Source organism: Cupressus sempervirens, chromosome 11 (assembly GCF_028749045.1).
Source record: "Cupressus sempervirens isolate cs-2001-9-10 chromosome 11, ASM2874904v1, whole genome shotgun sequence".
In the NCBI taxonomy this organism is placed as follows: domain Eukaryota; kingdom Viridiplantae; phylum Streptophyta; class Pinopsida; order Cupressales; family Cupressaceae; genus Cupressus; species Cupressus sempervirens.
The window spans coordinates 678,281,961-678,298,335 of NC_143128.1; positions in this window are offsets into that span (position 1 = coordinate 678,281,961).

Here is a 16,375-nt window from a genome sequence, read left to right on the forward strand (position 1 = left end):
ACAAAATCACCTAGAGGAAAGGTTGAGTTATGATTATGTAATGAAGTACAAGGATTAGTTAAGACAGTGATAACATGATGTATTGATGATCTACTTAAGGTTACAAAATAGCAATGGTTGGCTACACTTAGAAATTTTAGAAGAATAAGTTAAACAAAGTTCATCTACCAAGCTTGACCGAGTGGATAGTAGGTGTTGAGTAAAGTTAGTTCAAGCCAAGAAAAAAGTTAGTTGGAGCTGAGTGAAAAAAATTCTAGTTGATGCCAAGTAAGACAATAGATGTCGAGTAAATTTTAGTTCATGTCGAGCACCAGTAAAATCTAGTTGATTCGGAGTGATTTTACAATTGATGTTGAGTGACGTAGTATGTGTTGAGCATCAAAAGATTGATAATGCCGAGTTGTTGCATTATGATAAAGATCGAAGATTCACAAAATAAAAGTTGACAAGTTTATTTTCTTGGAACTTGTTAACTAGAACGAAGATAAGATTGATGAGCTAGTGGCACAAAATCTCATGCAAACTATTTTGGAGGTGAATTCAAATGGATTCTAAGAGAAGTTTCTAGAGAAGACAAGATATGGGGTAGATACATTGTATCCTACCTAATCCATCCAAAACCCTAATTTAGATAATGGATAATAAGTAGGAAAATGTTCTAATTTCCTATATATAGGAATGTCTGGTCATGAAGAAAAAGAGCTAGAGAGTTTTGGTGTGAGAACCTAAGAAAGAGAAGGAGAAAGGGGTTTTGCTTCATTAAGTGACCCAAGAGAAGTGTCTGCAATGTTGTGTTAAGAAACGAGGCTTAAGAAGATGAATGCTTGAAGGAAGAACAAGGTGTCAAAGCTACAAAGAATAAAATCCAAGAATAACTGAGGACTAAATAGAGATCTATAATCTACAAGTGAAGTTGTAAGTTGTATCAATCAAAGCTCTATTGTTACTCTCTAACAATTATATCAGTCTAGGGTAAATCCTTTAGTGTAAAGTTGATTCAAAAGTCATTGTAAAATCCTTTAATAGGGTGACATTCCAAGTGAATGGCCTAAAGTCCTCTAACAAGGCTCACTTTTAATAGGGTGATTGAAATCCCTTAACGGGGTCAATTTAACAGTGTGTATTGTAACCTTTAATAGGGTTGGCATTTCATAGGGCATAACTTTAGAAGAGTGAAAAAGGAGTAGAATGTTACTAGTGGTTTTTCTCAAATTGGGTTTCCACATTAAATCATTGTGTCAAATGTGTTGATGAATGTGTTTTATTTCATGCTTTATATTTTTACAAATTGATTTGACAGTAACATATAAGTTTTAGTTGATACACAATGAATGCATGCATGGGTAGGAATTTTTTATGGGTTCAATGAGATAAGAAAAGTTTTAATTGGACATTTAGACCTTGAATAACTAATTCACCCCCCCACCCTCTTAGTTATTCTAAAATAATTCCAGCAATTGGTATCAGAGCCATTTACTTAAGAGGACTAGTTTGGAGGTACTAGAAGCACAAAGATCAAGATGTCAAAAAGAGAAGTACCCAAGCTCAACAAAGATAACTTTTTTGCATGGAAAATTTTGATGAAGCTACACCTTGGAGGACTTGGAGATCATGCACAATCTTCCATTATAGTGGAGCATGTTGATCCAGCAGGAGCCCTAACTACTAAAGATATGAAGAAAAAGAAAGAACACAAGCAGGAAATGTTGGAGATTTCCTTTTCCCTAAGCTATGCCAAATTTGATGATATTAAAGGTCTTGATAGTGCAAAAAAAAGTGGGATGCCCTAGTCGCCTTCTATGGAGGAGACAAAAATGTTCAAAGGGCCAAGTCAGAGAGTCTCTGAGGTAAGTTTGATGACATGAGAATGGAAGAAGGTGAGAATATTTCTCAATATGTTGCTAGGATAAAAGAAGTTGTTAGTGCAATAAAAGGTGCTACTAGTCAAATAGATGGTGATATTGTGCTAAGTGAAGTCTTGAGGACATTATTGCATGTTTATGCTATTAGAGTTTTTGCAATCCAAGAGTTAAGATGGATACCAAAAAATAATCTAACCCTTGAAGGTCTGGTAGGTAGACTCACTGCTTTTGAGCTATCTAATTTTGATAATTAAAAACTAGAGAGTCTTGAATCAGCTTTCAACACTAAATTGTTATTGAAAGATTCTGAGGAGGTAAAGCAGAAGAAGAAGAAGAAGAAAATGATAAAATATGCATCCAGTGATAGCAACACAAATGAAGAAGACATTGAAAAATTGGACAAGCTACTAGCAAGAATATTTCACAAAGGAAAAGGTAAGTTCAAAGGTAAGTTACCCATCATTTGTTTCAATTGCAATGAAGTTAGTCATATTGCTACAAGATGTACACAGAAGAAGAACTGCAAAGAAGGAAACAAGCATAAAAATAGAAGAGAAGATGATGGTAGAGACTATAGAGACAAAGGCAAGAAGCCATGCTACATTGTTGATGAACATGACTCTAATGAACATGATGATTAAGTGGTATATGTTGCAATGAAGTATGAATCTGATGAGGATGAGGCAAGTACACTTGTGATTTGTGTGAATAAGAATGATAAATAAATCATTAACAACATATGCTCACATCACATGACTAGAGACAAAAGTAAGTTTATTACCTTAACTTGTTATGATGTAAATAGTGTAAGGTTTGGTAATGATGCACCATGTCTGATAAAAGGAAAATGTTCTATCAAACTCACAAACAAGATTTCATGTGACAATGCTTACTATAAATAAGGATTGAATTATAACTTGTTAAATGTGTCACAATTGAATAATTTGGGTGCAAAGTTGAGTTTGAAAATAAAACTGCCAAGATATATGACACAAATGGGAAGTTGATTGGTAAAGGTGATCAAACTAGAAGTAATATGTTCTATCTGGATATAGAGGATGCTACTTCTCTTACTGCAAAATTTGATGATGTATGGCTTTGGCAGAAGAGATTATGTCATGTTAATTTTGATAACTTTGTTAGTATCAATAACATGAAAAGAGTTAGAGGTTTGCCTAAGTTGAAGAAATCTAATAATATAGTATGCAAACAATGTCATTTAGGCAAAATGACAAAGTCAAGCTTTAAGAGTAAAGCTTATACCTCTAAAGAAATACTAGAGATTGTTCATATTGACTTGTGTGGACCCATTGAAGTGTAGAGCTGTAGAGGAGATAATTACATAATGCTATTTGTTGATGATTACTCTAGGATGATGACAGTCATGTTTCTAAAGCAAAAATTTGATGCTTTTCAAATATTTAAGTGGTACTTGGCAATAGTTGAAAAAGAGATAGGTAAAAGTTTGAAATGCTTAACGTCAAATAGAGGAGAAGAATTCACTTCAAATGAGTTTGAGATACTATGTAATGACAGAGGATTCAAAAGATAGACATCTACACCTATGACCCTTCCACAAAATGCAATTGCTGAAAGGAGAAATAGATCTATAATGGATTGTGCTAGAACACTCATGATGGAGAAAAATGTTGCTATGAAATACTACAGAGAAACTATAAGTACTGTTGTATATACATTGAACCATCTGTAAGTCAAGAAAGGTACTCATTCAACACCTTTTGAACTATGGTATGGATATCCACCTAATGTGAAATACTTTAAGGTATTTAGAAGCAAATGTTATATTCTTAAAGATGTTAGGAGTGGAAAGTTTGCTGCAAAAAGTGAAGAAGGTATATTCCTTGGTTACTCCACAAGAATTAAAGCTTACAAGTGTTTAAATACTAACACTAACAAAATTGTGGAAAGTGCAAATGTGAATTTTGATGAGTTTACAAAAGTACATGAGGTTGAACCTACAAAAGAACCAGAAGAATACAAATCATTTGTATACTTCTATGAAGGAATGTTTGTTGAAGAAGATGCTACAAAGCAAGTTGCAAACCAACAACAAGTCTCAATAACTACCAACTCACAACCTATGAATCTCGAGTTGCATTAAGGAACCAAGCTGGATTCAGATGCCAAGTTGTAGAATAAAGAAAATGCACATTCTGATTCTAAGATCAGTATACATGAAAGAGATGCTGAAATACTTGACAGAGATGCACACTGTAACATTGAAGTTGAGAGGCAAAATGAAGTTACAAAAACTGAACCAAGATTGTCCAAGACATCATCCTATAGATCAAATCATTAGAGACAAAGATGCAAGGCCAATGGCAAGAAATAGATTGAGAAGTGAATCTTTTTTGTTAAGCATGAAGGAACCTAAGACAATAAAAGATACATTGGAAGATGATGACTAGTACAAAGCTATGGAAGAAGAAATTCAACAGATAGAGAAAAACAAAACATGGAGTCTAGTTCCTAGACCAGAAGACAATAATGTGATTAGCACCAAATGGGTATTTAGAAATAAGCTAGATGAGAATGGTGAAGTGACAACAAACAAAGCAAGATTAGTTTGCAAAGGATATGCATAGGAAGAAGGAATTGACTATGGTGAGACATTTTCCCCTATTGCAAGAATGGAAGGAGTGATAATTCTACTTGCTTATGCTACATACAAAGGTTTCAAAGTTTATCAGATGGATGTTAAATCTGTATTGCTAAATGGCATACTAGAAGAGGAATTCTACATAGAAAAACATGAAGGATTTGTTGATGAGAATAATAAGAACATGGTATGTAGATTGCACAAAGCCCTATATGGATTGAAGCAAGCACCAAGAGCATGTATGAGAGACTTCATACTTATCTTGTGAAGATTGGATTTGAAAGGAATGATGATAACAACATATGCATATGAAGATAGAAGAAGGGAAAGGTATATTGTTATCTAAAATATTTGTTGATGATATCATATTTGGAGGACAAGACGCTTTATGTAAGGACTTTGCAAATCAGATGAAGCAAGAATTTGAAATGTCTATGTTTGGAGAGATAAAATCCTTTGTGGGATTACAAGTATACTAGATGAAGTATAGTATATATATCACTTAGTCAAAATATGTCAAAGAGATATTGAAAAAATTTGGATTAGAGGATTCCAAACCAGTAAGTACACCTATGGTGACAAGACTCAAGCTATCAAAGAATGATGATTTAGCTAAGGTGAATCAAACATTATATAGATCCATGATTGGTAAATTGCAATATGTAGTACATAGTAGACTTGACATTACATTAGCTATGTGAACAGTTGCAAGATTCTCTGCAAATCCCAAAGAGAATCACTTGATGGTTGTGAAGAGAATAATGAGATACCTAAAAGGAATAGAAGAGTTTGGTTTATACTATGAGAAGAATAAAAAGTTTGAACTGAGAGACTACATTGATGCTAATTGGGCTGGAAACATTGATGATAAAAAGAGCACCAGTACAGGAGCATTCTTCTTAGGCAAAAGACTAGTTATATGAACTAGCAAGAAGAAGAGTTGTACTCCCAATCTACTACTAAAGCAAAATATGTTGTTGTTGCTATCAACTGCGCAAACATTTTATGGATCAAACAACTACTCAAAGGAATGAAAGAAGAAATCAAGGAACCAGTGATACTTTATTGTGATAATAAAAGTGCTATCAATATATCAAAGAATCCAATGATGCACACAAAGAAAGAGTACATTGCAATCAAGTATCATTATGTAAGAGAATTAGTTCAAGACAAAGAGGTGAAGATGGAATATGTTAACACAAAGGAGAAAATTGTTGATATCTTCACAAAAGCATTACCTAAAGATGCTTATGAGTATCTAAGAGGTAAACTACGGGTGATAACCCTGTCAAAGGCTACATAAGAGACAAAGGGAGTGCCCTACATCAAATAAGCTAATGTTCATATAATACAAATTGATGCAGTTGATCTTACTTTAGGACCTACCTAAAGTAATCACAAAACTAGAACTATAAATCAGTCAAAAGCAAGGTGATAGAAGGAGAAATTGAAGAACCTAGAAAAGCCTATATCTACATGTATTAAAGATGCCAAGTGTTTGGTATATGTCTTTGGAATTTTTCCCAAAGAGGGAGAAAGTACATTAAACTGATCAAGTGCAAGAGGAACAATGAAGAAAGTACATCATCAGAAGATCAAGAAAGAAAGAGGGAGAATTAACAGAAACTAATCAAAAGATCAGAGAGGAAGAAAGCAATTAGAGAAAGGCTCAGAGCAAGAGTGAGGTATTAATTAGAGAGTTAGAAGGATCATTATCAGAGGGAGATATTCTATTGATCAATTTAGTATGAAAGAGAGGCATAAGAGGGAGTTATATTTTGTAACCTAATCAGAAAATGGAAGTTACTGGTAGAGGGAGAAATTTCAATACAAGTTTTCTTTTTGGTATTGTCTTACTATTTTGACCTATTTAATTTGATTGAACAAGATGTTCATCACTTGACTAACTTTGTTGATAAGCTTGGTTTTCTAGCAATGACAAAGAGGGAGATTGTTCAAATTTGATCGAAAAGATCATTGATTAGAAAGATAGTTATAAGGGAGTTTGTGATGTGTTTCAATAATTGTTTTGTCATTGATGTCAAACCTGCTATTTGCTAGTAAGATTGTTGCTTATATGATTCAAGTACTATCACTTAGTTGATTGGTGAGGAGGATTTGATCAACAAGATGTAACATAAGCACCTAGAGGAAAGGTTGAGTTATGATTATGTAATGAAGTACAAGGATCAATTAAGACAATGATAACATGATGTATTGATGATGTACTTAAGGTTACAAAATGGAAATGGTTGTCTACTCTTAGAAAGTTTAGAAGAATAAGTTAAACAAAGTTTTACCAAGCTTGACTGAGTGGATAATAGGTGAGAGCAATTTTTCTGGATTAGATTGTGTGAGTTTTTTTAGCATCAACGTTTTAGATCATACTACATGATCCATCATCAGGATCAGAGAATACCAGAATATGAAATATGCAAACCAGGAAACCTCAAGCAGTCCTAAAATGAGGGGGAAGGAAGGGCACAAAAACTAAGAAGACCAAAAATAAAGACACAACCTCAGCTCTGTGTGTGCCTTCCTCGTGAATCTTCTAGTCTCCTCCACCTGTTGCTTCTTCCCCTAGATGCTTGGCTCTAGCTCCTTAGCACATTTTTCTAGCACCTTCTCCCTTCATGGGCCAATGTAGCTCTCCTCGAGGCTCCTCCAGCCCCAAACGTCACCTCTCATTGGCGGCTGACAAGCATAGGCAGCACAACAACCCCTTGATCATTCCTAACGCAGGATCTTCTAGCAATTAGTTGTAGCAGTCACTCTTTATTAGCTCACCCTATCCAAGGTCCTCCCTCTCTCAATGATCATCCTTGCTGAATGAATCTCTTCTAGCTTGTGTAGGTACACCTTCTATTCACACGTCCTCCTCTTTCATGCTTGATAAGTCTCGCATTCAATTCTCTGATCTTGGATTTGATTTGTTGATGTGCCCCTTGCATCTACCCCCCCTATTGGTGCGGGTCCTATCACCCAAGGTTGTGTAGACCATATGTTGATAGCCCCCATAGCTATTGCCTTGGGCCTCGGTTCTACCTCACAAGCATTGTCTTCTCTTGACTCTTTGTCCTCCTTGCCTTCCCTTCCTGGTGAGACCTCCTCTCCTTTTACTGTTTGGATTATCATTCCCCCCTCTATCTTGTTGGGCACTCCCCTTGTTCTACCCATCCCCCTTGGCTTTCCTCCTTCTGCCTCTTCAGTTCATGATTGGGAGAATAAACTCGTGGTTAATTTATCTAGTGCTAGCATTGACCTATTGTCCTTTAATTTTCTAAAATATGGTCTCAATTTTGTGTGCACCCCAATCACCATCCCTCCTATTAAATTTTTTATTGAGATTGAGAATGTCATTAGTGGACTAGCCATGGATGTCAACAAAGAAATTAGGCAAGATTGTGCTATTGCTCTGAGGCATGCTAAGCCACCCAAGCACAACATTCCCAATTCTGAGATGTGTGCCTTCAACAACTTAATTCACAATAATGACATTGTCATTAGCAAAGATGACAAAGGTAATGCCACTATTGTTATGAATAGGCAGGACTACATGTCTAAAGTTCTTGACTTACTCTCAGATTTGAGCAGTTATGAGATCCTCTCTCACAACCCTTGCCTGATGATCCTTAAGAGAGTTAAGTCCAGTTTGGCCAAGTCCTCTTTTGATGAGTCAACCAAGAAAAAATTGTTACCATCTAAAGAGGTGATCCCTCACATCTATAGGGTTCCAAAAATTCACAAAAGTGGCATCCCTTTAAGACCTATTGTTGATACCATTGGCTCTCCCACATACTTGTTAGCCTCCCACCTAACCAAGATCATCTCGCCTCTGCTAGGAAAGTCAGACTCTTTCATCAAAGACTCCAAACATTTTGACCAATTCATTTAGGACACCAAGTTGGAACATAGCGATATTTTGGTTAGTTTTGATGTGGTTTCCCTCTTCACCAATGTCCCCATTCTTGATTCCATCCATCTTGTCAAACGCAAGGTTGGGGATGAGATCGCAGAGTTGGTGGAGCTTTGTTTAAGGTTGACCTTCTTCTCTTTCCAAAATGTCTTCTATGAGAAAGTTGATGGAGTAGCCATGGGTTTTCCCCTCTCCCTTGTCATTGCCAACGTCTTCATGGAGCATTTTGAGGAGATGGCTATCCTTTCCTTCCCCCTCAAACCCAAATGGTGGAAATGATACATTGACGACACTAATGTTTTTTGGCCACATGGACATGAGAACCTTAAAAAAATTCACTCTCACATCAATAGTTTGGTCACCAACATTTCCTTCACCAAAGAGCTCGAGTCAGACCATCAGTTGCCTTTCCTTAATGTCCTTATCCGAAAGGCTGATGGGATGCTCGGTTGCAAGGTTCATCGTAAGACCACCCACACTGACTTGTACCTTCAAACATCCTCCCACCATCACCCTAGCCAAAAGGTTGGCATACTTAAGACCCTCACCCTTAGAGCTTTTAGAATTTGTGATGATGATAACTTGCATGAAGAGCTCACTCATCTTCGTCATGTATTCATGTTAAATGGATATTCTCAGAAGCAGATCTCTAAGGCTATCAACCAAGCCAAGTCCTTCTTTCTTTCTAGGTGTACCCCCATTCTTGCTTGCAACCCACGTCCCTAGTTCACCACCCTTCCCTTTGTCAATGGCATCTCTCAAAAGCTGGCCAAGATCTTATCTAAAAAGGGTCTTCGTACAACTTTCAAACCCCTTTCACAGTTAAGTCATTGAGTCCCTCCCCTTAAAGACACCAAAGACTCTTTCCTCGAATCGAGAGTCTACAAGATTGTGTGCTCTTGTGGGGCCCCTTACATAGGGGAAATGGGCCATTCTTTTTGTACCAAAATTCAGGAGCATGGCGTGGACATCAGACATGACAGAGTCCATAAATCAGCCCTTGTAGAGCATTCCTTGGCCACTAAGCATCACATTTGTTTGGAGAATGCCCAAATTCTTTCCAAGGAGGATAACTTCTTCAAAATAAAACTTAAGGAAGCTATTGAAATCAACTATCATCCCATCAACCTCAATTAGGATGATGGATGGTCCATTAGCTTGTCTTGGCAACCTCTTCTGTGCTCGCTTAATACCCAACATCATCCTTGATGCTTCTTGTACTTTTTTGCCCCCTTGGTGTGTCCCTAGGTCTGTCCTTGTCCCTCCCCTATTCTAGCTTTTTCAATTTTGGGGGCACCATCCTTCATCTTTAGTTTCTTGGCCCCACCTTAGTTTTTATTCTAGTGCTCCTCCCTCCCCATGTTCTCTGTGCTCTTTTTTTAGTTTGTTTCCTGTTGATTCTCCTCTCTTTATTTTCCATTTCTTTTTAGCCCTCTATGTCATGCTGACCCTCAAGCTATTTCCTTTGCCTTTGGTTTCAGCCTTGGGTTATCCTCTTGATTTTGTGTTGATGGGTGTTGGTTGGGGGCTTTTTGGTAATTCTCGTCTCCTCCTTTCACACTTAATTTTGATTGGTTCATGTCTCTTTCCTTTTGAGCATGTTGTTTGATTCTTTGATTCTCTTGTCTAGTCAGTCTGATTCTTCTCTTTTTCCTATTTTTTTGGTTGTTGGTTTTCGTTTATTTATAGATTTTTACATTTAGTCGCTCTCTAGTGTTTGATGTGCTTAGTCTTGTTTAAGTTTTTTATCCTTGGATAATATATATACATACTTTTTTATTTGTTTATTTTCTTTCTTTTTTATTGATTTCTTTTTTCTTTTTTCTTTTTCTTTTTTTGATTTTTGATTTTGTATTCATTGATATATATATATATATATATTTTATTTTATTTTATTTTTAATTTATTTATTTATTTTTCTTTATCTTTATCTTTTTCTTTTCTTTTTTCTTTTTTTTTTCTATTGGTATTTTGATCCTGGATTTGTTTATTTTTATTTTATTTTATATCTCTATGTAGTTTGTATTCTTTAATTGTGGTTAGTATCTAGTTTTGTGTCTTTTTTCGTATATATGACATATATACACATTTTCTTTCCTTCTTATTCCTATGCTTTCTTATATATATATATATATGTATATGTATGTATGTATGTATGTATGTATGTATGTATGTATAAGCTTTTATATTTTTTTAGGTTCTATTTATTTATTTAGAGCTTTTTGCTCCTTGGCTAATTTTCTTTTATGATTTATTTTTGTTTTCATCTAGTTCGTTTTGGTATTAGTGTCCTTTCCTTTGTTTCTCTACTTGATTTTTATGCTTGGGGTCATTTTCCTTTTATTTATTTCCTTATATATATATATATATATATATAAAATCATAATTGTGTGTTCAATCTTTTTTAACGTTGATCCTTAATTATTTAAAAATACTTCACCTTCACTATTATCCAATTGAAATTTTTAACTCTTTATCTTAATTTTAATGGTATTGAATTTGCCACTTTCTTATTGTTTATTCTTTTCCTTTTCTCTTTTTGGTTGTCTTTATTTTTGGTCTTCTTGGTTTTTGTGCCCTTCCTTCCCCTCCTTTTAGGACTGCTTGAGGTTTCCTAGTCTGCATATTTCATATTCTGGTATTCTCTCATCCTGATGATGGATCATGTAGTATGATCCGAAATGTTGATGCTAAAAAAACTCACACAATCTAATTCAGAAACATTGCTCTCATTATTAATCAATTGTGGAAATTTGATAATGTTAATTGGATAGTAGGTGCTAAGAAAAGTTAGTTCAAGCCAAGAAAAAATTCAATTGGAGCCAAGTGAAAGCAAATTCTAGTGGATGTCGAGCAAGACAGTGGATGACGAGCAAGACATTAGATGCCAAGTAAATTATAGTTGATACTAAGTACCAGTAAAGTCCAATTGATACTGAGTGATTTTACAGTTTATGCCAAGTGATGCAGTATGTGCCAAGCATCAGAAGACTGATAATGCCAAGCTACTACATTATGATAAAGATCAAAGATTTGCAAAATAAAAGCTGACAAGTTTGTTTTCTTGGAACTTGTGAACTAGAAGGAAGATAAGATTGATGAGTTGGTGGCACATAATCTTATGTAAACCATTTTGGAGGTGAATTCAAATGGATTCTAAGAGAAGTTTCTAGAGAAGACAAGATATGGGGTAGATACATTGTATCCTACCTAATCCATCCAAAACCCTTATTTACACAATGAATAATGAGCAGAAAAATGTTCTAATTTCTTGTATATAGGAATGTTTGGTCATGAAGCAAAAGAGTTAGAGAGTTTTGGTGTGAGAACCTAAGAAGGAGAAGGAGAAAGGGGTTTTGCTTCATCAAGTAACCCAAGAGAAGTGTCTGCAATGGCATCCTAAGCAAGAAGGTTTAAGAAGATGAATGCTTGAAGGGTGAACAAGTTGTTAGAGCTACAAAGAATGAAAGGAAGGCAGAATTGAGGACCGAACAGAGATTTGTAATTTGCAAGTGAAGTTGTAAGTTGTATTAGATCAAAGCTCTATTGTTACTCTCTAACAATTGTATAAGTCTAGGGTAAATCCTTTAGAGTAAGGTTGACTTAACAGTCATAATTATAGTTATATGAGTGATTTATATGTGATTTTATGGTTACTAACCTCATACTTGCATGTATATGGTGTACATGAATGTTTTACTTTATGTTTGATGTTTTCGATGTGCTTGAGGGAGGGAGTCATAGTCATCTGCTAGTCGAGATCTGCATGATGTACCAATCCCCACCATTGCCTATTTAGTTTAGATTTATATGCATATGTAAATGTTTGGCTTTTATGCAAATTGTAGGTATTGGGCATCAACTTCCCTAAATTGCTAGGATGAGCATGCCTTATCGTAGTATCTCAATGGTAAAGAGGGGAGATAGTTCTCGAGTCCAAATCCTAAACCTACGCCAATTGTCCTAAAATATATGACAAGCATATGAGTTATTTACCTTTTCAAATTTGTCAAGTGATGTGAATTCAAGATTTTGACCCTTTGAGTATGAATTTGTACTTTGTCTTTTAGATGAGTTTTCTTATTAAGTTTGTGAGTCTATTGTGATTTTGAGTTATAATTAAATCAAATAAAATTATTATTAAATAATTTAATGAAACAAAAATTTCATAAAGAAAATTCAACTTTTAATTATATTTAATTAATTAAATAGAGTAAATAAAATTAAAGATTTAATTAAAAGACCAAATTTGGTGTAATTATATTTATTTAATTTAATAATAATAAATCTAGAAGTTTCATTTTAATAGTGAACTTTAAATATTATTATTAGTTTAATTAATAAATATATGTTTTAAATATGTCTTATTATTTAATAAAAATAGTGAGAAAATTTTAAATAAACTTTATTTTAATTAAAAATTAAAAAGTATGCACAAAGAATTAAATAAATCAAAATAATAAAGAAAGGCTCTTGCAAGTTTGTAAAACTGAAACCTTAAGAGGAGAAAATCCTTTATTAGAATATTGGAGCTTATTTCTCCACACACAAGTTTCGAGGAGCAATTTCTAGAAAAGTTTTCAAGAGAGAAAAAACTTTTGCATTCTTTGAGCGTTCATCAATTTAGCATCAAATCGATGTAGGAATTGTGTTGAGATTATCACAATAAATTACTTTGAATTACCTCTATCTTCTTCATGTTTGTTTATGGATCTTGTTTCATAAATTGTTTTGGATTGAAACCCATCTTTGGAAATTATTATTATTCTTCCTTATTGAAATGTCTATTAGAGAAATCAAATTTAAAACTTTTATTGGAAATTGGATTTTTTAGAAAACAAAGATCAAGATAGGGTTTTAAAAATAAAAACCAGAATTTAATTGGACGAATTTGACTGTTTACAATTACTTTTCCTTTTAGATCTATAAGCGAGAAAACTTTAAAAAATTATATATTAATTACCATAGTAATTAAAAAATTACAATGGTAATTGTTTGGGGTTTTTTATTTTTTTTTTAAATTACAAAATAAATATTTTTTGGGTGCTTTTGGGGAATCGAGACATGATCCCCAACCCCCACCCCCCCTCTTCTCCTCCTCCCTACCAATAGTATAACTCGCGTTGCACACAATAGACATGAATACTGTCAAGCAGTAACTCACACTACTGTAGTAGTTATGAGTACTGCTAGAAGCAACTTGCGTTGTTTTGGTAGTGGTGAGCACTGCTTAGCAACCTCACACATTACTGTGAGTAGCCCATCGAGCTTTAAAAAAAACATAATGTTATTTAAAAAAATATTATTATATATTTTATTAATTAATATTATTATTATTAATAAATTTAATAGTAATTATTATTAATAAATTTAATAGTAATTATTAATAATAATTTAATAATAATAAATTATTAATTTTTGATCAGTAAACGACCTAAGCCTTAGATTATATAGGTGAACTTAAAAAATTACATTAAGTGAGTATCTCCATTCAAATGGGCACTAGTAGGAAAGAATAGAGAAGAAAACCTCCAGTCTAGCTCGGGACTATAGTCCTATACAAAATACAACATATCCCAATCTTTTATATAATTTTTTTTTATACCTATCCTTAATTTATATTAATCTCTACATCTTTTGATAAAGTTATATTGAAGGCTATGTTTCCCATTTACAGATGTTATAGTATCAACATTTAATTCAGGATCATCTTTCCTGACTCTATAGTGCATTATGCTTTGATCATATTACGTTTGTTATCTTTCTGCATTCACAAACGCTTAAAATTTGTCCTGTGATCAATATTACTTGTATGAAAATGATTATTATCTATGAAGACATATACTTAAAATAATTTAAATTAAGATAGAAGTGAATAGAAAATCTTAAAACCTTTATAAAGTCCTAAAAAACTAGTGTTAAACAATGAGCAAGATTAGGTTAGATTAAACAACAGGGATTTTAATACATCGTCTTTATAAAATTTATTAAATAATATATTGTATTCCTAAAGAAATTTTTAATTACTTAATCCTTATTCTAAATGACCATTCATCTAGGTTGCTTACAACTTAACTTAATGTATTTAACTAAAGCTCTTTGAATCCAACTTTCTATATAACATAGGGGAAATAGAGAAAAGTGCAACATATACCATCTTGATAGCAAATGACCACTTCCCCAAATTAAATATTACTAAAATGCATGTTGATTGATTCACAATTAAGATTGCCATGCATGAGAAATGGATAACCAAGCTGCCACTAATAACCAAAATACAGATCCCAAAATCCATCTATCAACAACACTTCCTTCCATCACAGGAAGACACTGAAAAATATAACCATAGGAAAGAAACTAAACTAAGAACAAAAAACAAAGAAGATCAGGAGTAAAACAAAGAAGCCAAAATCCAACCAGAACCAAGAGGTAGAGAACAAGACAACACGATAAAACCACCAGAGTATTCCATAAATAACAATATTTACAATACAGAATGCAGCCTCCTGTAGGAATATATACCATGGGGACAAAAACCAAAAAAGAACCAGGAATAAATAGGGCACCCGCTAGGTACCACCAGCGAGAAGACAAAAGACCAAGAGAGAACCAAACCAGTACCAAAAGGAAATAGACAAAGCATAACAGACCAAAATACACCTAAAAATCTAAGGACATGGAGCACCATGAAGAGTTTAACGCTAAGCTTCCTCCTCCTTCCTCCAATAGATCATCAGGATTTATTTTTCTTTGTCCACATCATCATCCTATGAACTAGGGGGAAAAACATATGTCATGAGTTCTCTATTGGATTTTATCATATTAGGTAGAATGAACTCCAACCTATCCAAATCCTCAAAGGTGATATCCGGCTCAACATAGGCTTAAAAAAATTGGAGAAAATTGACAAGCCACTCCTTACACAGGTTCTCTCTAATTCCTCTCCATCTAAGAAGGAAGTTGATGCTAGACTCTATTTTAGACTAGGATGTAAAGAACTAGATATTATCCCTAATATATAGGGATGATCGCCTTGTTACTTTTCCATTCATGAGGACTCCCAGGGGGTAAGACATGTATACTTCAGGGAGCAGAATACACAACTTCTCATTAATGCTAAGCACTGTGATTTCCAAGCCAACCAACCATGTTAGTCAAAGACATTGTAGCATAATCAGATGATTTCCCCTTTATTAATGTTTTCCCTAGCCATGCATCTTATAAATGAGCCAATAATTGAGCTATTAGTGAGCCAAGTATAGTCATAATTGAACACTTCTTCACCAATTTCCCAAGAAAGAGAAAACCTGGACACATCATCCATAGCATTGAGGAGTAAATTACATCTTTCCTATTTTACTGACCCTCTAAAAGCCATAGTCTGCACTTCCAAAGCTTGAAAGAGGGAAATAAAAGACTCCATTAAAACTCAAAAACTAAGAAACAAAAAATACTTAACTTGCAGAAATGAATCAAGACCTAAATAGGGAAAAGCATATCACACAACTCTAAAAAATGATTAATGAAGAACACTTCACCTAATAAATAATCATGATTGGGCATGATATGGGAAAAGGTAGAACATAATTACCATACCTCTAAATAATTATAAAATAGTACTTCACCAAATGGGGGTACCTAAAGTTATGATTCAAATCAAAAGGTGATCAGAAATGACGACAGTCAATTTGACAAAAGTTTACTCAAATAGTAAGCAAAACTAAACTAAAATAATTGTTAATCACATTAAATCTATACAAAATCTGAGATATACAAAGATGATATAAGCGTATAGTATTTTCCTTCAACACCTCCATTTCCTAACTTATTTTCCTCTGCATTTCCTTCACAGAAAATATATTAAAATCAAGTCTCTTCGAATTGGTCTATTAAACATAAGATGCTTTCGAGTTTAGAGTTCATCACCCAGTTTGATGTCTATCATTTCTTGATAGCATTAATAATGATTTACGAGTC